Below are 23,573 nucleotides of genomic sequence, written 5' to 3'. Positions count from 1 at the left end.
GTCCCTGTGTCACCCTCCTCCTCTGGTTCAGTGCGTGTGAGCCAACATTCTGTGGGAGGCACGTAAGAGGTGGCCAGCTCCGTGCAATTTTCCCTCCTGCTGGCTCAGCGTAACAACAATGTTCCAGGCACATTATGTCAATTAGTTAATTACTAATCATCTCATTTAATTAATTAATTAATTAATTAATTAATTCTTGCAACAACCTTATGAGGTAGGTACTACTTTCATCCCCATTTTACAGATGAGGAAACTGTGTAGTGGTCAAGCCCAGGCCACTCACCGCAAAGTCGGTGCTCTCAGCTCCCTGCCCCCCACTGTTCCCCAGCGCTAAGAGATGACTTCAGATTCAACTTGGCTGAGCATTTTTCTCTTTGATATAGTTAAGTATCTATTATACATACTTGGATGGGGAATAAATATTGTTTTTGGTTTATGGCAGTGTTATAAAAGATTTCCATTAAAAACAAATTGATTTAAGGAAATCTATGAGTCAATTTCATGAAAAATCCTAATGAATTAATGGTACAGGTATAAGCAGATATGGCGATAAGGTGAAGGTGGCATGCAAATGATTGAAATGTGGGCCACATTGTCCCCAATCCAGTTAGGGTGGGAGGAAAAAGGAAAATGTAGTCACCCCCTATTTAGAAATTTCACATGAGTTCTTGTCTTTATTCTGGGAGATGGCCTCTGACGATGTCTAATGGCCAGTTTGCATAAGGGAGAATCTTAGGTGTTTGTTTTTCTTGACATGTGTCTAAGGCAGCAGCTCTTTACCCACTAATAAAAGCTATGGATCCAGGAAGCCTATGGTCTTGCTCAGGGGTCATGCCTGGGTCTGAGTCCACCTGCCTCAACGGGGACTGGCCTTTAGCTTAGAGTGGCAGGACGGGAAGCAGAAGAGAGGAGTGGGCAGCTAATCGGGACCGGAAGACCGTCAGTGTGGGAAGGCATCTTTAGCTCCTGTGTGTAAACACCAGGTTGTCCAGGTATGGCTGCCTGTCCTGGGGTTGGCATAAGGCCCTGCTAATCACCAGGCACCCAGGACATGTCCTTCTATGCCACTATGACTGCTGCCACAGAATTAACAGTGTCTTGGCCATCAGGAAATCTCCAATGCAATGGTTCTCAAATTGGCTTCCAGGGGACCTCAGGGGTTCTAAGAAGAAGTCTTGGGAGCCAAGAGAAGGGGAGGACTCAGGGCTCTCCTCTGCAGCTTTGGCTAGAGGAACTGCTTTTATCAGCTCGTATGTGGTAAGATTTCCTTGGAAAAGGACTCTGCTAGAAAATGCTGAAAAAACATGATCTAGACCAAGTTCTTGATTCTGTAGATGGGAAACCAAATTCCACAGAAGAGCAAAGAATCACAACGATTGACTCTCTACAGTCATTTTAAATAGAAAATGTCTTTATTTAGGCAGATCAGTGGAGCTTGGTAGAAGAAACAAAATATACACTTGAAAGGAGTCATGAGGATTCCTACAGTCCAGTCCCCTGCTTCCGGTAGCCTGGCCACCAGCACATTTGGTAGAGACGGATGTCCACCTGGGAGCAAGCTCCCCACAGGCAGGGGGCCCAGGAGTCACAGGGCAGAACTGCTGAGCAGTATCAGACAGTGCTGGCTGATGGTTGAATGGGGCCTGGGTGCCAGACCCCGGGCTAAGCACTTTCAGCTGTGCTCTCTCCATTCTAAAGATGAAGAAATGGAGGCTCGATGACGACGTGAATTCTCAATATCAGTGCTGGGCCTTACTGGGCTCTGGTCTAGAGTCTGTGCTCCTGATGGCTGTGGCTCCTGCCTCCCAGGAGCTGTCCATCAGTGTCTAGCAGGTGCAGGTGTCTCATGGTCAGAAACACCTCTCTGAGCGCTCTCACCCTGAAGGTTCAGACAGGAGGCAGGAATGTTTGTCTCCCTTCTCCTGAGTCTGCGGGGGTTTGTGCAGAGTCCTATTGGTTGCCCCACAGGGTTTTCTAGGAGTTTGTGTTCTTTGAGATACAGGAAGGAAGCCAAGGATGGGTGACCAAACACTTTGACAATAAACCAGACCTTATTTACTATTTCTTCTCTTCTACCTTACATCAACCCACTAGGTAGGCATGCTGTAAGAGCTCATGTGTATACTTGTTTATTAAAAAGATACCAATGGTATTCTTTCATTCATCCATAAGGCATGTTTTTCATTTACATGTGTATTTTTGCATTTGCACATTAAGTCATGCGTTTGTTCCTTTTTTAACTCTTTCAATCATCATTCTACATCTCCATCCATCTATTCATGCATGCCTTTATGCATTCATTCACTTATTCACATTTTTCTTCATGTGTACATTTGTTAGTTCACCCATTCATTTCATCCTTTCAACAAATAAAACACTTTGAAGTTAATTAAATTCTCTGGAGAAATGTGGAGTAGTTTAACCATACCCAGGGTAGACTCTGGGCATCTTTCTCATTGTTGGGTGTAGAGGCACATGAAGTTGGATAAATAGTGCCAGGGCCCCTGAGGGAGAATTATTGGCCCATGAGAGGAACAGGCTAAACCCATTTACTGTGACCATGGGATCTAACTATCACTTGCGTGCTGCGGTCTTAGGGTCTTCCCTCCCCAGGTCTTCCCTATGGCCTGAGAATATGTGGGGGCCCACCAGACCTCCTCAATAAGTCTCATGACCCCGAGCCATCCTTGGGTTGCTCCTGGGATGTGAGAACTGGCAGCCTGCCCGTGGGAAAGCAATAGACGGTTGAGTCCAGGAACCAGGGCCGTGGTGTGACAGTTTGGAAAGGAGGGGCTCTCTGTCCAGATGAACTCATGAGGGGCACGCATGGAGTGGGCAGGAAATGCAGTGAAGGGCATAGTGGGAATGAAAAATAATAAGGGTCCTGCAGAACTACGTTTCCTTCTCTTCCTCCACCAAAGAGTTTCCATCTATTTTCTTTTTTTGAACTTCACATTATCCCTGAAAGATAGGCAGGATGAAAGCTATGGTGCTTGTTTTGAGATTCTGGATTTGAAAGCACAGAAACTATAAAACATAATCAAAGATGAGGTGAGAGTTCCAGCATTAGTAGTAACATTAACTGCAAGGCAGGCTAAGAATGAGAATGTTTTAGCCTTGGACATGAAGTATTTGGGGAAGGCCCTGCCTCCACCAAGTGAGTAGGGATTAGAAATTACTTTGCCATCAAGCTCTGAGTTGGTGTCGGGAATATAGATCGACTGTTTCCATGGCCTAAATGTAGACTTCTTTTGGTTTATTGAGATGGTAATTTAAGCTTGCCCTCAACCTTCCTTATCCTGCGTGACTCCAAATGCATATACATGCCCTTTCTGTTTTCCAGACTGTGCTTTTAAGTGTCTGGCTGCAAGGATGCTTTTGATAAGTAGAACGTCGACAAAGGCCTTTCACACCAGCAAGCTGTATAGGGTACCAGTTGGCTCTGGAAGATGTGTTCAGCCTTTACCGCTCTATGAATACTTTCCTCTCTGCAGCGAAGGTGGCATGGGTGGCCATTTGGAAACTCATCCTGCCCTCATTCAGACTGTACTTAACTCCTGAGATACTCTCCTTTCCCCAGGTATTCATGAAGCCTCACCCCAAGACAAGCTCAGGTGGTCTGTTTTACCTGTGTATCAGAACCCCGCCCACACTGAATCTCAACTCATGGCCAATCTAGAGTTCTTCCTATACCCTGGTTCCCTAGGTAACGGAGGCCTGCACCTGAGAAGGACCACAGGAAAAGGAAGATCCACCCGCACATTCCTCCCTTGCTTTTATCCATCCACCTCAGCCCCGTCTCTGCTTTCACCGTCCAACCATCCTTTTGCGTATTGCTCTACTTGATTTAGAATACACAGCCATAAACACTCAGGGCAGCCAGCAGCATGACTGGATATAATATTAATTTCTTTTCTGGTTTATTTGTGAAGGAGTCAACCATATAAATCACCTTAAGCCACTAAGACAGAGAATGAAAGCGCATCGTCAAATGAAGAAGTGTAGTGTGTTACCATTAAAACCTAAGAAGAATTTGTGATCAATTTGGGGTTCTTAATGTGGGTATAGTTTTGTTAACGTTGCTGTAGATTATGTGAAATGCTCAGAAAGTTTTTTTTCCCCCCTCTGTTTTAGCAGAAAGCATTGGGTACCTATCAGCGGCATATCATTAGAAAGTCTGGTGTCTGCTGGACGTCTCCTTGTAATGCCATTTTTCATGACTTGTTTAATTAACAACCATTTTTGACCTAGACTAGTTATAAAAGTGTTGCTGTTCTCTCCTGCTAAATTATGTCTAATGAACATATTTGCATGTTATCAGATATAGCAATGTATCATTTCAAATTTTGGCGTTTAAGCCTACATCACTCAAAACAGCTTTTGTGGATTAGTAAGCAGGTGAAATCAAAAATCTCATTTCATATCTGACATTAATAACTTTCAAGGGGAATGAGCACTGGCATTTATGTCTGGACCAGAATCGAGCCCAATGTCCTAGAAACACAAGGGCAGCAGACAAACCTACTCACCAGATAGGAAAATAAATCATGCATAATGCAGAATTTCTACCTTACATGTTAATTAATGTGTGCAATCAATTACTGATGTTACAATATGAGAAAAAAACTGGTGGGGAATGGGGTAATAAAAAATACCTATAGATTTATCTGCTTCTTTTTTCTATTTAAACAAATAGTCTTCAAGCCTGTGAATGCTGTGTTGAGACATGCTCTGAATAATAAGCATCATAAAATCTAATCAGATTTATAAGAGGAATTGATTGTTGTGGCAGGAGGAGAGGGTGGAAAATAAGCTGAAATTTAAGTGTTAATTTTTATGCTAATCCACAGTGGCTTCATATGAAGCAATTTTGTTCTGTGCCACAAATATAAAATTGTCCCTTGCAGAGAAATGTCAGCTTGCTAGACCTGAAAGCAGTAATTTATTAGGTATGTTTCTATTAGTATGTGTCACAGTTGTTAGCAGGCTATACACACAATAGTGCTTCATACTTATCCTCCAAGTCTCAGAATGTTTCAGCTCAGTGGCTGGAACGTGGGGCATTAATACATTATCATATGCGGGGTGGTCTGTGCCCTGTGGACAAAAGGCTATTTAATACAATTTAATGTCATTCTGAGAAGAAGTGGAAAAATAAAGACGGGGAATAAAATGGCATCTGTGTGTTTCACAGTGCACTCATGCACAAACCCTCAGTTTAAGAGGTATGACATTTCTGCCAAGAAAAAGAATAAAACTGGGGCATTTTTTTTATAACCTGTTCCCCACTGCAGTATTTTCTAAATGCTATTAAGTGATCGATTTACACGGCCCCATGATGATGTCATCTATAAGAAGGGGAATGCAGATGACAGCAAAATACTAGTGACAGTGACCTTGTTTCAGAATCCTTGGAACCCTGTCAGCTTTGCTTCCAGTATATGGTTTCAAAGAATGTACTTTTTGGACAATATCTAGTTACTGGGTAGTGAATTAATAGAGTTAAGGGTTCTGATGCAATTCACATATAGGTCAATTACATGCGCCAACATCTGCTCTGTCACCATCATTTGCATATAGCATTCATATGTTAATGATGCCTCTTTTTACTCAAGTAATATATTTAAAAAACAAGATTTGCATATCAGTTTGGATCAGTATATTACAAGCAATTTATCATTTTCTCCTTCTTGTTATGATTTTAAGAACAGTATCTTGAGTGATGGCTGCTATATTTGAGCATGGCTCTGATTTATACAAGAAACCCTTCAGTGGGAAAGCTTCCATTCTAAAGCTGCTTAAAGCCTTATAAATCAATAATGACACAGATGGACTGGTGATAATCTATTTAGAATGCCTGATAGCAAATATTGTTGTACAGATGATTAGAATGGTAACTGTTTAAGCAGAAATCCTTTCTCTCTTTGTAAATGGTAAGTTTGAACAAAAAAGTGCTCGCACATGGACTTCATGTCAGGAAATCTTCGTGCTGGGTCTGGGTTGCAAAGGGAAAACATCGGGGGAAGAACAAAGAGACTTCCCGCTCCTGCCAATATAATCATATCATTCCCTGTTTCTTTAACAAAACAGGACCTCTTAATGGAATTGTGTCTTCAGGTGTAAATAGCATTAAAAGCTGCTTCTGCTCTCCTCTTTGCCCTGATACAGCGCAAGGAGTGAGAAAATAAAGTGGAGGTTGTCAGAAGTGGCAGCTGCTTGGAATCCTGATAAATATAAGCTTTTATTGATCTGATGAAAATGAAAGATCCCAGTGCTAGGCAGTATTTAGCTTCTTGTCTACAGAACGTCACCGGTGGCCTTGCATTGGGATAGATTTTCATTCTCACACACCGGATTTGATTTCATCTTTAACCTTTTCAGCTGAATTTCCTTGACCTCTGCATATTGCTGTGATTTGGTGAATTTGTTACATTTCACTTTACATCATTTCTTTCTATATTTCCTTTTGTGATAGGGAACTGGGACGCCCCTCTGGCAATCTGTCAGTGCCCGGATCAGCCGCATCCTTTCTGGGGTATTTTCTCACCATACTGACAGTCCTTAAGACAAGTATGCAGTTAAGCTGCTAAGGTAAGTCTTACTATATTAGAACTCTTTGCCCTAGACACACATCATTTCCTCCTGCTTTGTCGCATTGACCTAACGCAAATGCCAACCAAATAGCCTCCTCTCTCTCCCCCCTGGCCAGGGGCTTCCTCCCAGCCTCTCCCCGACCCAGGTAGGATTCCTCTACCTGCCCATAGCTCTGGGTGAGCGGTGGCTGGCAGGACCTTTTGCCATGGGGGAGGCATTCCTTCGTGGTTTGGGTGTGTTTGGGGATGGGTGGGGAGGGGGAACAAAGGAATCATGAAAAAATGTTATTTTCCTCTCTGTGGCTTAATTCCTTTCTCAAGTTTTCATCTGGGATGAATACGAGGCTTCAGTTCGAAATCCTGAGGTGCTGCTAACATATTCTGGTTCCAAGAAAGTGCCGCTGTTATTTTGAGTAGTTTTGATACAACCAAATCAAAGTGAAGATTTGAAATAGCTTTTCTGAAAGCCCAAGCTGAAGTCATAAATTATTCTGCACCATGATTCTTTCTGATAGTAAAACCATACCTCTCTGCCTGACATTGCTGAAATGTGGAAAAGTGAAAGTTAAAAATAAAATGAAACATTTAAATCTTGGCTGTTGAGAACCTCAGATAGACATCAAGGCCAGTCGATAAAGGCCCCTATCAATTAGGCTTCCGCAGTTATCATCAGATTTGGTTTATTAGCAATGGCACAGGTGCAGGGTTCTGGTACTGAGATTGGGAAGGGCTAGGAAAAATGAGGGGAACTACCATAAAATGGGAAGTGAGGGGCTGGGATGCCAAGGTCGGCTCAGTGGCAGAGCCCAGGGCAATGGCGGCGCCCACTCCCTCCTGGAATCTTGTGGGAGGAAATGTCTGCAGCCAAAGGGTTGGAAGGTTTCCCTTTTTTACCCCTTTCCTTTGAGTCAGAAAGTGTTGATTTCACACTGTGGTGAGTGTTTTCCATCAGCTTCTTGGTGGGTGTATTCCGTGTTAGGAAAAGGAACAGCGAACACCAGCAGTTGTAGCTTCCGTCAGCGGAGGGCGGGTGGCCTCCAGTGGCCCCGGGACCTCTGAGCACGGCCTCCAGTGGCTCCAGGAACTCTGAGCACCGGGACCCCTCTAACGATGGAGACAGCCACGGGCTTCCTGGGCCTCCGGACTGAGCTGTTTGGCTATTCCCTCCTCAGCATAACACAAGCAGAACAGTTTTTGGTTCCATAGCTGTTTGGTTGGGAAAACAAGCCTGCGGTTGCCAGTAAGGTTTAGAATTCGCCTGCCAGATCAGGGAATGTCTGTGAAGACTATTTTCCCTCTTGGGAGGCAAAACACAGATGGGGGAGTTTAGGAGTCTTACAATATTTAGCTGCTACATTGATGGTAGGGATTCTGCCGCGTGGAGGCTCACAGTTTCCGAAGGCCTAGCTTATCATCACTGCCGAGGGCCTCAGGTAGGGGAGGTGGGTGGGGCTGGCTTTCCCCTGGGAGCGAGCACACCAGCTTGCTCTGGAACGTTCCACCCTCTGTGCCTCTTGAGGTGGGCGAGGAGGTACTGCAAGGGTGCTGCCTTTTCCTCTTGACCCACATCGGGATGAGAAGCCAAGAGTTGGATGAACCACCGTGCCTGACAGGTGGGGCGACCGAGGGCAGGAGCTGGAGTGACTTGGGCTTCTTCTGTGAACGAGACGTGCCATCCTGCATGTGGTTCCTGAGACCCTGTGGGATAGGCCGAGGCACCAGCCTCACCAGGTTTCCTGCCCCCGAGGCATGCGTTTTAAAAAGTTAATCACTTGGTGTGCTTTGGACCTCATAGAAGATAAGGAAAGATGCTGCGATGTTCTAGGGATTGGCCATGAGCAGGTGGGGAGGTTTTTCTGCATGGGAAATGTACATCTTGGAATAATTCGGGGTCATGTGAACTGGAGTAGGGTTAGAACTTTATATCTAAGAGCATATTCTGTGCCCTGGAGACCAAGAAAGGGGACAGGCTTGAGAAACAGGCGGAGAGTGTGTGGGCATCTCCTTTCCAGCCTCTTGCTGACTCCCCAGCCCCAGCACACAGGATTCTCAGGCCCTAGAGCCTGGAATTATGATGAGATGGTTGAGACATTTCTGGACTTCTGAAGGTACCTGTTGGGGAAATCTTGCTCCCATTCCTCTCCACCAATGCCCTCCCCACCCTTTGAAATGGACACTTGACTTTTTAAAGTCAAATATACAAATACAGCTTCGAGACAACCGAAGCACCATTACTTAGAAACCCTAAGCAACCTGTCGGTAACTGAACCCCTCGTACACATCAGAAAATGATTTACTGTTCTGCCACAGCATGGATTTCCAGAGCAACCCCAACAGGGATTGGAGGCAGAGTCTAAAGGCGTGTCTGTCCAGCTCTCCACAGCTTTATCCTTCAGAAAGACCCCATGCTTGGTCTCGAGGCCCAGTGACTTCTAGAAGGAATTGCCTCTCAGAGACCATAGGACCTTCCCTCCATCGGACAGACACGGAGTGGCTCCCGTTGTCCCCGGGGCATGTGCAGGGCCCTGAACTCAGGGTGCTGTCCCGAGGCAGCCCCGTGTCCTGGTACAGACGTGTGAGTCAACAGCCTTCCCGTAGCAGTAATTACCTTAGTTAAATGCTGCAGGAGCCGTACTTTAGGAGCACAGAGGAGGGAGTGAATAATTGTAATTTCTGTGTGATAATGATGATAAGCCCTGCATATGTGTGTGGAGCTTTGCGTTGTATTTGATCTTCACTGGGAGATCTCCCGGCTCACGGAGGTAAGGATCCCTGCAAACTCCTTTGTAGCCACTGAATGAGGTAAGAAAGTAAGATCACATTACTCTCATTTTGCCTGAGAGAAAAATAAAATCAGAGATAATTTTAACTCCAGAGGGAAGGTAGAGTGAACCAATTCTGGTCTAAGAGCTTCTTGGGATTATCTTAATCCTCATCAACTCCCTTGCAGGTAGATGCTTTTATTAGCTCCATTTTCCAGATGTGGAAACTGAGGTCAGAGAAGTTGAGTGGCTTCTCCCAGGTCACACAGCTGCTGAATGGTGAGGCCAAGGTTTGTGCATGCTTCTTTCTGATTTTGGAGTCTGATCCCTTGGCCATGGAGCAGCCCTGGATATAGCCTTGGACAAGACAGACAAGCTCCCTGCCCTCAGGGAGCTTATATTGTGGGGCTGGGACACAGTAAACAAGACAACCATGGATAAGATGATGTCAGATAGTGATAAAGGCTATGAGGAAATGTCTGGGGTGAGAAGAGGGCGAGAGGGAGTATCTGTACTTGGGTGATTAGGGATGGCCCTCTTTTTTTCTTTTCTATAAATTTATTTACTATATTTATTTTTGGCTGCGTTGGGTCTTCGTTGCTGCACACGGGCTTTCTCTAGTTGCGGTGAGCAGGGGCTACTCTTTGTTGTGGTGTGCGGGCTTCTCATTGTGGTGGCTTCTCTTGTTGCGGACCACAGGCCCTAGGCACACGGCCTTCAGTAGCTGTGGCTCGCCGGCTCCAGAGCACAGGCTCAGTAGTTGTGGCACACGGGCTTAGTTGCTCTGTGGCATGTGGGATCTTCCCGGACCAGGGTTCGAACCAGTGTCCCCTGCATTGGCAGGCGGATTCTTAACCACTGCGCCACCAGGGAAGCCCAGGGATGGCCCTCTTGAGGATGGCACATTGGAAGTGAGAGCTATGAAGGACATGGAGGAGCCAGCCGGTGAAGGTCTGGAGGAAGAGCATTCCTGGCAGAGGGAGTAGCACGTGCAAAGGCCCTGTGGTGGGGAAGAACCCAGCATGTGTGGGGGACAGAGTGTAGGCCATCAAGGCTGGAGCACGTGAGCTCTGGGGAGAGGGTGGGTGGGTTGTAGGGCCTGGATAGACACGCCTTTGTAGACCGTGGTGAGGCCTATTGCCTTTCTTTTATGTTTATCTTGCTTTTAACCAGAGAGTGTGTCTTGAGAAACCCACCTTTCCAGGTGTGGGAATGCTCCTAGGTGCCAGAATTCTGCAAGTGGCTTGAACCAACTCTTGGTGGGTTGTTCGCTGCAACCTTAATTTTTCTACCAGAGGGATGTCCTTATGACTTGTCTAAAACTGGGAGTCAGGGATTTCAGGCCCCATGGGTGTAGGTAAGGTGGCCAGTCACATGGGGGCCACAGTGCCCTTTGGCTGCTCCTGTGGACCCAGCTGAGCCCCCGCAGCTGTGGGCTCGGGCAGAGTTACAGGTGGAAGGCTTTGGGGCTCCCTTTGATCAGGTCTGCCTAAGTCTGTGCAGTCTCAGGGAGTTGTAAACACGTTCCATCCACTACCAGGAAGTGTTAACTCCAAACTGACTGTGATCACTTCCTTGTCAACATCGATTTGTGGGTCATCTAATAACATGCTGAATGAGCTTAAGAGTAAAGATTCTTGGTGGTTATAGTTTAGACCTCTTTTCCCTTGGGCAGTACAGGTGCTATTGTTAGGCAGGACTCTGTTTAGAAATTCTAGGTAATTCCTACACCCATAGAGCCCTAGGGCTGGCAGAAACTTTTGCAATCAAAGACACCTTTATTTTATAGGTGAAGAGATGGAGGCCCAGGGAGGGCAAGGGACTTGCTCAAGATCACAGAGCGAGTCATAGGCAGAGCCATTCTCACCTGGGCACAACAGGCCACCCCTCAGGCAGTTCCGGACAGCCTGGGGGCCCCTCTTAGCTGAAAGGAGGCACCAGCAGGGGGAGGGGCTGGTGTCCTAGTCGCCTCAGGAGCTCGCACAGCACACAGCACGGTCCTGGCACGCTGTGAGTGGTCAACAATCATTCACTGATGTATTGATTGACCAACCCCTCACCTCCGCATTTTGTAATCATTAGAATTTGTTGTACCTTGGTTTCAGCAAACTCAATATATATCAAATCCACATTTCTTTCCAAATTTTCTGGAATGCAGGGATTGCAAAGCCCAAGACCTCCCTAGGTCTGATTTATGCCAACATCCAGGACATAATGAGGCCAGGACTCTGGTAGTGAGTTCCTGATACCTGCACAGGTAATTTGAGGGTGCCCCTCATGTATTCCAGTAGGCCCGTTTTTGGGATATAAAATGCTGAAAGTTTTGGACAAAGATGGTCAGTGCTGAAGGCAGCTTGGCCAGGGGAGGGCCTGGTCTCTGCCCCAGAGTGTGTTGCAGGGAGGGACCTAGATAGGCTTTGGCCCAGCCTGGGCATCTGTCTCTGGGGAGTTGTCCTAAACCCAAATTCAGGGTTCAGGTGGGAAATGCAGGGAGCTGGATGTGTGCAGAGCAGACTGGGGAGAGCTGATCCCATGGCAGGGGGCCTCTCAGCTCTCATCAACTGCACTTGGGAATGTGGGCAGAATTTTTCCAGGTCTTCATAGTTTTTAAGGAAAAAAGAAATTAAAAAAAAAAACTGGTTCTTTTCTTTTCCTTCAACGTTGGCAACTAATTAAGTTTAAGAAAAACCTTTCTGCAAACGCAAGTACATGTGTGGACCGGACAGAGCTTCAACCCGCACCGTGTGACTCATGCTGAGCGCAGACACATACACACAGTGGGCACGCGGTGCGGATCTGCCAGTGCTGACCCGAGCTGCCCGCGGCACAGCCCAGGCTTTGGGAGCACGTGAAGTGGGAAGGGAAGGCAGCATTTGCAGGCCCCGGGCCTCACTCTTCTGCCCTGCGTTCTCTTGCTGCGGGGAGGCCGGGGAATGTCCCTGGCTGCATGGGGTGGGCCAATGCCCGGAAGAGGTGCAGCAGTGGGAAGGCACCCACCTTCTGGGAAAGGTGGTCGGGATGCCTGTCTGCAGGCCTCCACATCCCACCTCATTCTGTGTCTCCCCAACACCTGAGTTATAAGGGTGCCTGCCCGTGTCTCATGTGGGGACACGGTGATGGACGGCGTGTGATTCTGCCCCCAGGGAGCAGGCGATAGAACCACCCCTCCTCATGCCAGGAGCGGGGCTGCTTTGGGCAGATGCCTCGGTCCTCAGGTGTGGCTGATCCACGTGCTCTGCTCACCTGTGTTTGGGATGGGGTGGTCCTGACGCTGCACCAAGCTGACCGGAAGCTCTGGCTGCCACTGGACATGGGTGGCCTGTGTTGATCCTGGGGTGAAGCTGAAGAAGAAGGTGCTCTCTGTCCTGGGAGCCTACCTGGTGTGGGAGAGAAACGGCGGCGCTGCTCAGCCCACCCAGTGCACGTCCTGGTCCTGTGCTCTGCTCCATCCAGCGGAGGCGACCCAGGTCCTCAGCTCCCCTGAGAGGCAGGCAGGTGGCCCGGCATTCCCGGAGATGGGGACAGACCCCATACAGCTGCCTGCGGTGGCTCCGTCGGGGTGCTGTGGACCAGCATGGTCTGCGCGCTGGGAAGGGGTCGCTGGTCTCTGGGCCTCACTTCCTGTTGGCCCCTGCCTGGCTCTGCTCATCCCCACATACTCCCTTCACCCGTCCACATGCAACATGGAGTTTCTGTGTGTGTAATATTATTTGTTTTTATTTCTGTAATCCCTTTATTGTTTGCACAACTGCTGTCAGACTGTTGCCTGAAAGTATCACAGGATAATTGCAGAACGCCTGCATAAGTAATTTCTTATGAAATCGGGCCTTGTCTGCATATAAAATTGTTTGTCGTTGCTGCATACATGGACTTCATTATATCCAGGCTGTTTACCGGGCTCATACCTTCCTCACAGGCCACGGCAACGAGAGGGCCTGACCCTGGGAAATAATGAAATACTATCGTTTTTCTTTTTGGTCATATGACATTGCTGGAGGGTGACAGTTGGTCCGAGGCGGTCAGAGAGAGCCTGGCCCTGGAAGGAGATGGGGACCGGCTTTCCCGGGCCGCTGCCAGGGAGGCCAGTGGCTAATCCGCCTGTGCCGGGCATTTCTTCCGACCACATTTCTGTGATATTAATGGTGTGTGGTAGTGAAAGAAATGTGTTTTATTCTCGAGTCTAACCCTGCTGTTATCAAAGTAACTTCCAGCTTATTAGCGACAAAGGACTTTTCTCCTCTCTGCTGCCCTGTTCGCCAGGGCTTCCTGAATTAAACTGCTGTTTCCTGTCCTTTATATGCATGACCACATCTGGGTAGCCTGCTCACAGCCCCGCTGCTTAATAACAATCACCTTCCCTTTCAGTCTCTGTTGATTGTTTCTAATTCACTCTGACAGATAGTGCCTGACAACTTGCCGGCTTTTCCCTCCCTCCGTGACCTGAAGTTACTCACAGCACTTATATAGTCTGTCATTTTTAATATTTGATTTCATTTTAAGTTATGTGTTTTACTGAGAAGATGAAACCAAAAAAAAAGGGGACTTGTAATGGAACATAAATTTAACCCTTCTTGCCATCCGGCACCAGCCTGAGCCACCCTCCCTGGTGTCTGGGTGACGGTTTCTCCTTCCCTGTGATTCTCCTGCTGCCTCTGGGTTTCTTTTCTTCTTTCTTGTTTTCTTTCTCTCTCCTGCTTTTTCCTTTCTGTCTTTCATTTCTGAAAACAAAAGCTTTATGTCATATTCTTTCCCTTTAATGGCGCCTGATTAGTTTATGGAGCTAATAATGGCGCTTTCTGCTTTGCAACCAGGTTATAATTGAAAGACCTTTCGGGGGGTTTTCCTCTGGAGTGAGGGAGTCAGGAGAGAAGCCTAGTGAAGTCAAAATGACCAACTTCAATTAAGGTTCAGAATGTGAATTTGATCTTTCTTTTTGGAGATGCTTCTCTTTGGGTGAGCTCGCAGGGCAGAGAAATGCCAGCTCTGCCTGGGTTTGGGATGAGCCCTTCCCAAGGGTGGGGACACACATCTCCTTCTGCCTCTTCCCTCCGAATCTGCCCGGCGCGCGGGCTTGTAGGGCAGGCGTCCTCGCGGGGGGCAGGCGGCCCACGTCACCTCAGGGTCCACTCTGCCATGACTTGGCCTTTGTTTGCCACCAGACAAAGGCTCCTGTGTCCCTCTTGGCCCTTCAGAGGTTGAGAGCTGTGAGGCCGTGCATTAGGTCAGCTTTGCAAATAGACACCACAAAATAAAAAAAAAAAAAAGTGGCTCATTAACCCATGGTGCCTCGCTTGCGCTGCTGGCCTTCTGTGTACATCAGCCTGTCCCCCGCAGTGTGGCTTGGGCGGCTGAAAAAGCTCAGTAAGAGGGATCTGGGTTGGATCTCAGTTCAAAAAAGTTCAGTTTCACTGTTGCCCATGCCTGGTCTCCCCATGACCACAGCACATCCCAAGCGTGTGAGCTGCCACACTCAGGAGGGCCCTGGAGCCCCCGGGCGAAGTGCTCCTTTGACTCGTGCAGCTGCAGGCCTGGAGCAGAGGGTGTCCGTCCTAGGGACCAGGCAGGCAGGTTTCCAGGGCGCTCTTCTAAAGGCAGTCTGCTGGGGGCGAGGCAACAAGCCTGGTTCTCTGGAGCCAGCTCTTCAGGGAGTACCGGGCTTGGCCCAGAGAAGCACAAGGACTCCAGGTCGGCCTGGGTCCACTGCCCATGGGCAGATGTTCTAGCTTCTCCCCTGCTGTTCTGCTGCCCCTGGGTCCAGGCCCGCAGACCGAGGTCCTGGGTGGGCCGGCCATGTCTGTCTTGTCCCAGCCGCTCCCAGGATGACTCTTTCATTGGGGAGTTTTCTTCGCCAAGCCTCCCCTTTCTAGAACCTGGGTTCTCTCCATCTCTCTGCGCACTGTGGGTAAACTGAGGAAACAGCTGCTCTCTAAGGGAGATTTTTTTCCTTTCTGTAGTCCCAAGCGTCCCATCGCTGGTTCCTTTTCTTCCTTCTGAAAAGGGTGAAAAGTCAAGAATAGCTATTTATTTTGATGGTTTCGCAGTGTTGCTTTATTTTTTTTGAAATTGTCATTGTTTTGAGACGTTCTGATTAAAATAAAAAAGGAGAATTACGAACAAAAAGTAAAATGAACACAAACCTTTTAACTTTATGTAGGAAATAAAGATCTGTGTACACAATGGTGTGCTATAAGTAAAATAAGGACAAAATGGCTTTTCTCTTTCACTGACCCAGATGGTTTTTATGTGCAAGGTATGGGCCAGGTGGTAAAGGAAAGGGGGGTTGAAAAGTCTTGTTTTTCCTTTTGTAGCTCTCCATATTTGTAACCTACTGGGGAGACCAGGCGTGTGTGTGTGTGTGTGTGTGTGTGTGTGTGTGTGTGTGTGTGTGTGACAGCGATTGCCAGGTAGTGGTGCTGGCTCTCACAGTCTGGGATGATCCTCACATTGGCCCCAGCTCAGGAAGTTGGGCTAAAAGGATCCAGTGCCTTGAAGAAAAATAGAAAGAGAGGCCAAGGGCCGCCATGCCCTTCCTGCTTTTAGGAGGGCAGTTGAAATAGAATTTTAAAGCAGATTCTGTATTTGAGGTTTAACCTCCAGCAAGGCTAAATTATGCTTTTATTCTCCTTAAAATGGACTGTTTGGCCATTATTGGTTCTTGTTTTAGAGTCAGAAAGAAATTGGGGGTTGAAGTCAACTAAAGACTGATTTGGTTGTGGTGCCTCTGGGGTCCATCTATTACCTGGTGAGCTGGGGCGACGGTGGAGCAGACTTCCTCGGAGTCCAGCTTTTCTGTGGAGCTAGCATGGGGGCAGGTGCGTTCAGTCAGGATTTGGGCCTGGAGGGCCCTGCTTCCCCAGGAGACAGCTCTAACCAGGGCTGCGAGTTAGCAGGGCCCCGAGAATTCACTGACCCTGGGCCTGAAAGGATGTGCCTTGTATGGAGTTAAGGCGTGTCATTCTTCAGTACGGTTTAAGTCAACAGAAATGTGAGAGCCCTGCCGCCATCCTAAGCACGCATGGGTACAAATACAGAGCGGAGAGGCTGCACAGGGCACTGACCACAAGGGAGTGTGGCCTGGGCCACCTCAGAGATTAAACAGAGAGCCATGGATCCAGACTTGGGGGAGAGATCTGTGGATAAGAGCAATACGAATGAGATGCTGACCAACGACAAGGGAGCTAATGATTGTTGTGTGCGTTCTCTGTGCTCAGCACTGCACATCGTTTTAGGAAAGGAAAACCAGACCTGTCCTGTGGCTCACGAGGAGCTTCATGGAGAAGCTGGCATTGGAGCTTGGCCTTGGGGACCAGGAAGATTTTCATAAGTTGAGGCAAGGGGAAGGCCAGAGGGAAGTAGCTTGCAGAAGGCGGGGACCTGCCAGATGCATTTGGGGCTGGGGGGAGGGGCATTTTGGAGGGGCTGAGGTGACCATTCCAGGTGGGGGCAGGAAAGGGGGGAGACGTGGGAAAACTGGGGGTGGGCTTGGTGTCGGGGGTGACGAGTAGCTCCATTTTGTTGGCACTTAGGATATATTAGGTGTGAGTGGAAGGGTGGGTCAGAGCCCAGTGGGAGAGAGGCTGCCTGCCAGGTAAGGGTATTTGTGATGAGTTGGGACGTACCCTAGAAATGGGCATTGGGAAGACTGTTTGCGCTATCTGACGCCGACCTGGGGCAGTGGACGTGGGAGTGGGGAGAAAGAACCGAACTGGACGGTGCCCTTCTCTTGTCACTCACAGTGACCTCAGAGAGAGAGGCACCGCAGTGACAGTGCTGGAGCTGGGGTGTCCAGGCTGGCCAGCCTGCCCTGGTGCTCAGCTGTAGGCAGTTTGCCCACGTCCCAGGCCAGGCCTGTGAACTGTACACAGTACGTTGGCCTTTAAAAAACAATAAAAAAGGGATTGCCCTTTAACCACCCCTCCCCCACTTTGTATTCATCAGGGTCAGACTCATTTTTCTTTCCATACATATACAAAAGATGAACTTTGGGTTATACAAGGGGTATATGCCAATGTCAAGAGCAGAGAAGAACAATGGAACAATTAGCAGATTCATCAGTTCTTCTGCTTATACTTCAATACCAAGAGTGAAATGTTAGTTTGTTCAACTCTCTGCTTTATGCCTTGATCACAGTGTGAAAGTGTTGACTAAGCTTAGCTTCCTGGTCAGAGGGTCGAGACCCATGGCTTTTAAACATGCTTATATGAAATCCAAACATTCATGGCCACTGGTGATCTTGAAATCAAGGCACAACTTATAAAACGAACACATAATTATCTTGTTTATTCAGGGTATAAATAGAGTTCATGCATTTAAAAATTTTTCTTCCCGATAAGGACTTTAGCCAGCATTTAGTCTTTAGATAGCCTCTCTCCTTAGTATACGCTCTCTATCTCTTCTCTCTCCCTCCCTCCTCCCTTTCTTCTTCCCTCCCTGCCCCCTCCCTACCCTTCTTCCTCTACTTCCCCCTCTCCCTCCATCCCTCCCTCTCCCTCTCCCCCACCCTCTCTTCCTCTCTCTCTCTCTTTCTCTCGCCCCCATTCCTCCCCCCTCCCTCTTTCCCCCTCTCCCTTCCTTCTCTCTCTTTCTCCTTCTCTCCTCAGAAGGCAAGGGACTTGTTGGACCTGCTGTGGCTGCCCCTGGAAGAGGCAGGATCAGCCTGTGGATTTCCTCCTTGGAGCCCTTCCTGCTTCTATCACCGCTTTGGCAGAGGAGGGATGGGTGCCCAGGGAGGGCCTGGTGTGCTTGGACGCATCCTTGCCACCTCCACAAATCCAGGGAAGGGCCGTGAAGCCCACACCTGCCTCTGACAGCCCAGCTGGGGACCAGATCCAGAGAGCAAGGTGGCCTGTGGATGGGACCTTCCCAGGCCCTCCCCGATGGGGGCTGGGGGGCACGGTTTATACCCAGAATGACTCCTTAGCTCTAAGCCAGCCACTTTCGTCATGTACACACCTCTTTTTTGATTTTTACCATACCGAGTACCACATGCTTCTAGCTTTGTTATTTTTTGAGACACACTTCTTTTAATTAAATATTATATTTAGCTTTGTCCTAAATAATAATCTCTATGAAATCTCTGGTTTGATGTACCCTCTATATATTTTTTCATATCAGACAGTAAAATAATTATTTAAGTATTAATTGTTTTTTATTTTTAAAGAAAGTACTCGAACTGTGTTTTTTCTTTTTCTTTTTCTTTTTTAATTTATTTTTATTTATTTATTTTTGGCTGTGTTGGGTCTTCGTTTCTGTGCGAGGGCTTTCTCTAGCTGCGGCAAGTGGGGGCCACTCTTCATCGCGGTGCGCGGGCCTCTCACTATCGTGGCCTCTCTTCTGGCGGAGCACAGGCTCCAGACGCACAGGCTCAGTAGTTGTGGCTCACGGGCCTAGTTGCTCCGCGGCATGTGGGATCTTCCCAGACCAGGGCTCGAACCCGTGTCCCCTGCATTAGCAGGCAGATTCTCAACCAGTGCGCCACCAGGGAAGCCCTAATTGTTTTTTAGAGAGAAGTTTTTTTGTGTATCACCTAAAACCGTCTTGTGTGTCAGCGTGCAAGCCTTTGGGTATCACCGGGTCGATCCACTGGAATGTTTGCACCCAGCCAGCTTCCTAGGATCTAGTTCAAGTTACTCCATGAAGGCACTGCCTCCCCAGGCCCTGGGGAAGCCCCTTCCCAACCCCTCCAGAAAGTTCTCCTCGACTCCTCGATCTCATGGCCCTGCCCTCAGAATCCCTAATTGTCATTTAATCATGCGCTGCTCTGGTCACATCTGACAATGCTGTGAGCAGTTGCTGGGCCATGCTTTCTGAGTCTGTCTCTTCTCTTTTTGATGGCCAAAGTGTCTGGTCAATTGAGCTAGCTGTGTCAGTCTGTCTGTCAGTTCTGTCTATACATCTATGTGTCTCTCTATCCATCTGTCCGTCCTATCCACTGCCCCTCTCTGTATCTATGTATCTATCATCCTTGTGTCTATGCCCAATATCTATCTATCTATCTATCTATCTATCTATCTATCTATCTATCTATCTATCTATCATGTCCTACTCTCCCCCCACCCCCACTTTCTTTCATCCTCTTTGATGAGCCAGGCACTGCTTTAGGCCCTGGGAATATAGCAGAGAACAAAACAAAGTCCCTGCCCTCATGTAGCTGACATTCTAGTTGGAGAAGTCAGGCAATAAACAAATAACCGAATGGATGAAGAAACCAGAAACTGATCTGTAGGGACACATGCCATACAGAGTATTGAAACAGGGAGATATGAAGCAGAGAGACCAGGACAAGCTGAGGCTGAGCGATCAGGGAAGGCCCCTCTGAGGAGGCTACATTGGGTCTAAACGCTGAAGGCCAAGGCAGAACCCTGCCAGGATGGGGCAGCACCTGGACAGAGGGCAGAGCTCATGTAGAGGCCGTGAGGCAGGGGCAGGCTTGATGACTGAGGTGCAGAGAGAAAATTCAGATAGAAGAATGAAACTGTATTTGATTCTGACTTTGACAGGGATAAAGTTTTTCCATTTCCCACTTCCTAGGGGCTACAGTCCCTTTTCTATGTAAGAAAGTCCAACTCCTCAGCTCTGAAAGCCCCTGTGTCAAATCCCTTCTGCTGGGGAGCTTTGGAGGCAGTGCCATGTTGTCCCCTGCAGGGTTGGAGGGCTGAAGGGGAGCACACCATGATGAGGCGACCGCTGACATGCTAATATTTCATTTTAATCTTGAGTGCCAGGTTACTTTCCAAATGAAGTGTCTCAGGCAAGCCTCTAACTTACATGAAATAAAAGAGTTTAATGCTAATTAAATATCATCTGACTACTGAAGCCATATTTATTGATGGTCTAAAAGAACATCATGGAGGTGGGTAGACTGGGAACATGTCTCCACTAGAAACGTACCTTCGAGTCCCGGGACTCCTGCATTTCAGGCTCGCACACCCCACGCGTAGCGAAGCACGTGCGGGTGGGACCCCGGAGCCGCCCCTGCAGCTTCCTCTGCCGGATACAGAGATCAGCGCCTTTCATGTGGGTTTGGTTCAGGAGGTCTGGGTGGGGCCCAGGCTGCTCGTTTTTAACCAGGTCCCAGGAAGTGCTGATGGCGCTGGTCCAGCTGCACGGTGAGTAGTAAGAGGCTAGAACAGACCAGGGTGAGCCGGCTCTGACCCTGGCTCCTGGCACCACTGCTCACAGGGAGTGACGGCCCTGTGTGGAGTCGCCCACTGTCCTGGTCTCGCCCACCCCCTCCATCTTTCCTTCCTCCCTTCTTTATCCCAGACCTTCCTCCTCCTCCCTCCTGTCCCAGCCTTGCTGTCGCTCCCCCAAGGCCAAGAACGGGGTGATTCCTTCCGGTTGTTAAGGTCTTCATGCAGGGTTTGACCCAATCTTCCACCATGTGCCTCGTCTTTGGTTGTCTGATTGCCCTGCCCAGACTTGGAACAGCTCAAGGGCAGAGCCTCCATTCCAGCCTCTTACTTCTGTGCCCCCAGGCGAGTGCTTCTCGAGACGGCAAGGACGGGGATGTACTTCCTGACCCTCTGTAAACAGGGACACGCGTGGGGCAGAACTGGCCTCAGCAGCCATGTGTTGGCTGAGCTTGGTAGGCAGGGCCTGGAATGTGAGGTTGCGCTCTCCTGTCTACCCTCCGGCTTTCCTTTGGTGAGGCTTCTCTGGGTTGTGTCTTCCCTTCCCTCTGATCGGCAGCCTCCTAATGGCATAGACGAGGGATGCACGGCTCTAATGCTGCAGGGCTGAGAGCGTCCTCATCAGTGAACAGGGTGTGACCTCTTGGAGGTGCACGCCCCAGTGGTTGCCCATGGCAATGCGTCCAGTGTTGCTAGACCTTTGGATTTTTCTAGAGAGGTCAGAAATCTGGATTTTCAGATGGAACTCAGCCAGTTTTTGCAAGTTGAAAATCCTTACATGATTTTCTTAAATCATCACATAAGCCAAACTGAACATATGTGTCAGTGGATTTTGGCAAGTAGGCCTCAGGGTGCGGTGTCTGGTGCTGATCAATTCTGGGGATGATTCCATAGATCCTGCTGGGAGAAGCTAGGGGGCCTGAAGGAGGTGGCCTGCTTGAAGATGGCTCCTCAGCAGCTCACCTTGCCTGGGGAAGGGGAGTTGGGTGGAAAGGGCTCTGAGGACTCAGGATCCATTCTGCAAGAGTGGGCCCTGATGTGGCTTTCAGGCCTCGGGAAAACTCATTCTTCCATATCAGCTTGTCTGCATCCACCTATAATTAGCATCTGAAATTTCTAAATGAACTGCCTAATCAAGTAAATTTAGCAAACTTATTGTGAAGTGCTACGAAATCCTCTCCCTCCAACTGTCCATACGGACACCCGCACCACCTTGCTTGCCTATGCTATTTGCAACTGAAGCTGCTTATGTGTGCTGTCTGGTAGCGCCGCAGACAGCCCATTTAGGTGACCTATAATGAGTTTATTAGTGTTTCACTGCCTTGTTGCTATTAAGTTTTATCAGTTTCAGCTTCAAGAACACAAGGTTACATTTTCAGTAGAGTTTTCTCAAAGTTTGAGAGGGATTAAGATTGTTAAAAATGTGTCCAAATGGTGGGTCCATGTATTTATTTTCAAGATATTATTTCTGCCCACTAAGAGATTTTGATCTCTTATTTATAAATTTAACACTTTTCTGATGTTCAGAATGGCAGCACAGGGCTCGAATTTTATATTGCACACTACACATGAATGCATTAAATGTAGAGGATCAAACTGAAGCTGTAGCAAATGGAGCTGGACCCGTTGGTGACTGTGCAGCCCGAGATGTTGGTACCCCTGTCCCAGGGTGCGGCTAGGACTGGCTGTTGCTTTGACCTGGTAAATAAACATCATAAAGAAAGAGGGAAAATTCTCCCACAAATTACAAAAGGATGAGTTATTATATTATTTTCTCCCGGTACCATAAGATAAGCAGGTTCTTCTATGAAAATACGTGCATGTGTAATTGAATATTATTTACCTGGATCCCTTCTGTAATTCTTGAGCAAATTTTTTAGGAGAAACCAATTCAGGAGTCTCTTCATTGGCTGCAATCAGAATAAAGTGGTTCCACTTTTAGGTTAAGAGAGAAAAAAAAACAGTAATAGGCTGAGCTGCTATTATGGAAAGTTTATTATAATTGATATATAAGCTAGCTGGGGGCTTAAGCACAGAGCAGTTGGAAAATTTAGCTAGCTCCTGGATCCAATTTAAAAAAATCTATGTCATGTCCACAGTGGGGAGATGGCCATAGCTGCAAAAGCCCTCTGTCGTACATGGAGACACACCTGTGGCATTCTCTTGGTTCTATGCTGTTTGGGATGTAGAATGCTCTAAATCCTCTCATTACTGCCTTATAGACGACAGACACTTCAAGCAGTTCTCCATTTATCTGAGATTACCAGTTAAACTCGTTAAAAAGCAACTCCGGCTTGTTCACTCAATTGGCTGTGGGGAAGATTTCGTGTTCTTGAGCGACAGTGTGGCTTTGATTAGTGGAGTACTATACTTTTTAGGGGAGACCTTTGCTAACTTAATTTATGACCCTGGTTGATGGCGTCTGTACTGGGGCATTACGTATTTCCCCAACTATTGTACCTGGTGTCAATAAAGGCGCATTTAGGGAGATCTGAAATAAAACTTCAGGGCGTTTTTGTTCTTTGGGGAAGCAATGCACCATAAACATTTTGGGCTTGAGCCAACAGCTTTCCCTGACCGCGATTGCAAATTACTGTAGTATGTATAGATTGCCAGTAGAACACTATTTGAGGAAACCTGTATTTTATAGAATGTCACTTTTATGCACAATCCAGGCAAAAGAATAAAAAAACTAATTTAGCCAGCAGACAGTATTCTTTTGAATGAGGATTATGAAAAAAATATTTACCAAAAAACAAGCTCTAAATATGGCTTTTTATTTAATCATTATTACATCAATCATCAATATCAATACTTAATAGCAACCTGATAATGTAGCCAGTAGGTGAAACAGCTATTAAAAAGTGTAAAAAAAGATTAATCAGGCGCAGGTGATATTAATGCTCTCCAATTATTTAATGATAAGTACATATTTTTGAAAGTGTTTTTAATAATCGACTGTAATATTAGTTTGCAAAAATGTAATTTCTTCTTAATTTTGCACCTTAGCTTCTTTGTGCCGGGTACAAAGGTAGTATATTTCTGTAGTTATTGTTTGCAGCACTCCGTGTAAAAAAATCACGTTC

At 47.5% G+C, this 23,573-nt stretch overlaps 1 protein-coding gene across 5 annotated transcripts in view; it reads left to right on the top strand.

The window, feature by feature from the left end:
- Window positions 1–23,573, top strand: part of ZNF536 (zinc finger protein 536) — a 417,289-nt gene that overhangs the window by 104,202 nt on the left and 289,514 nt on the right. For all 5 annotated transcript variants that reach the window (XM_036834930.1, XM_036834932.1, XM_036834929.1 and 2 more), the window contains exon 3: window positions 6,476–6,591. The gene's annotated coding sequence lies outside the window, so the exon portion shown is untranslated. The remainder of the gene's footprint in view (window positions 1–6,475; window positions 6,592–23,573) is intronic.

The sequence above is a fragment of the Balaenoptera musculus genome, chromosome 19 (assembly GCF_009873245.2).
Source record: "Balaenoptera musculus isolate JJ_BM4_2016_0621 chromosome 19, mBalMus1.pri.v3, whole genome shotgun sequence".
NCBI lineage: Eukaryota > Metazoa > Chordata > Mammalia > Artiodactyla > Balaenopteridae > Balaenoptera > Balaenoptera musculus.
Note: the sequence above shows the minus strand (reverse complement) of the source record. Positions and strands in the feature narration are given on the sequence as shown.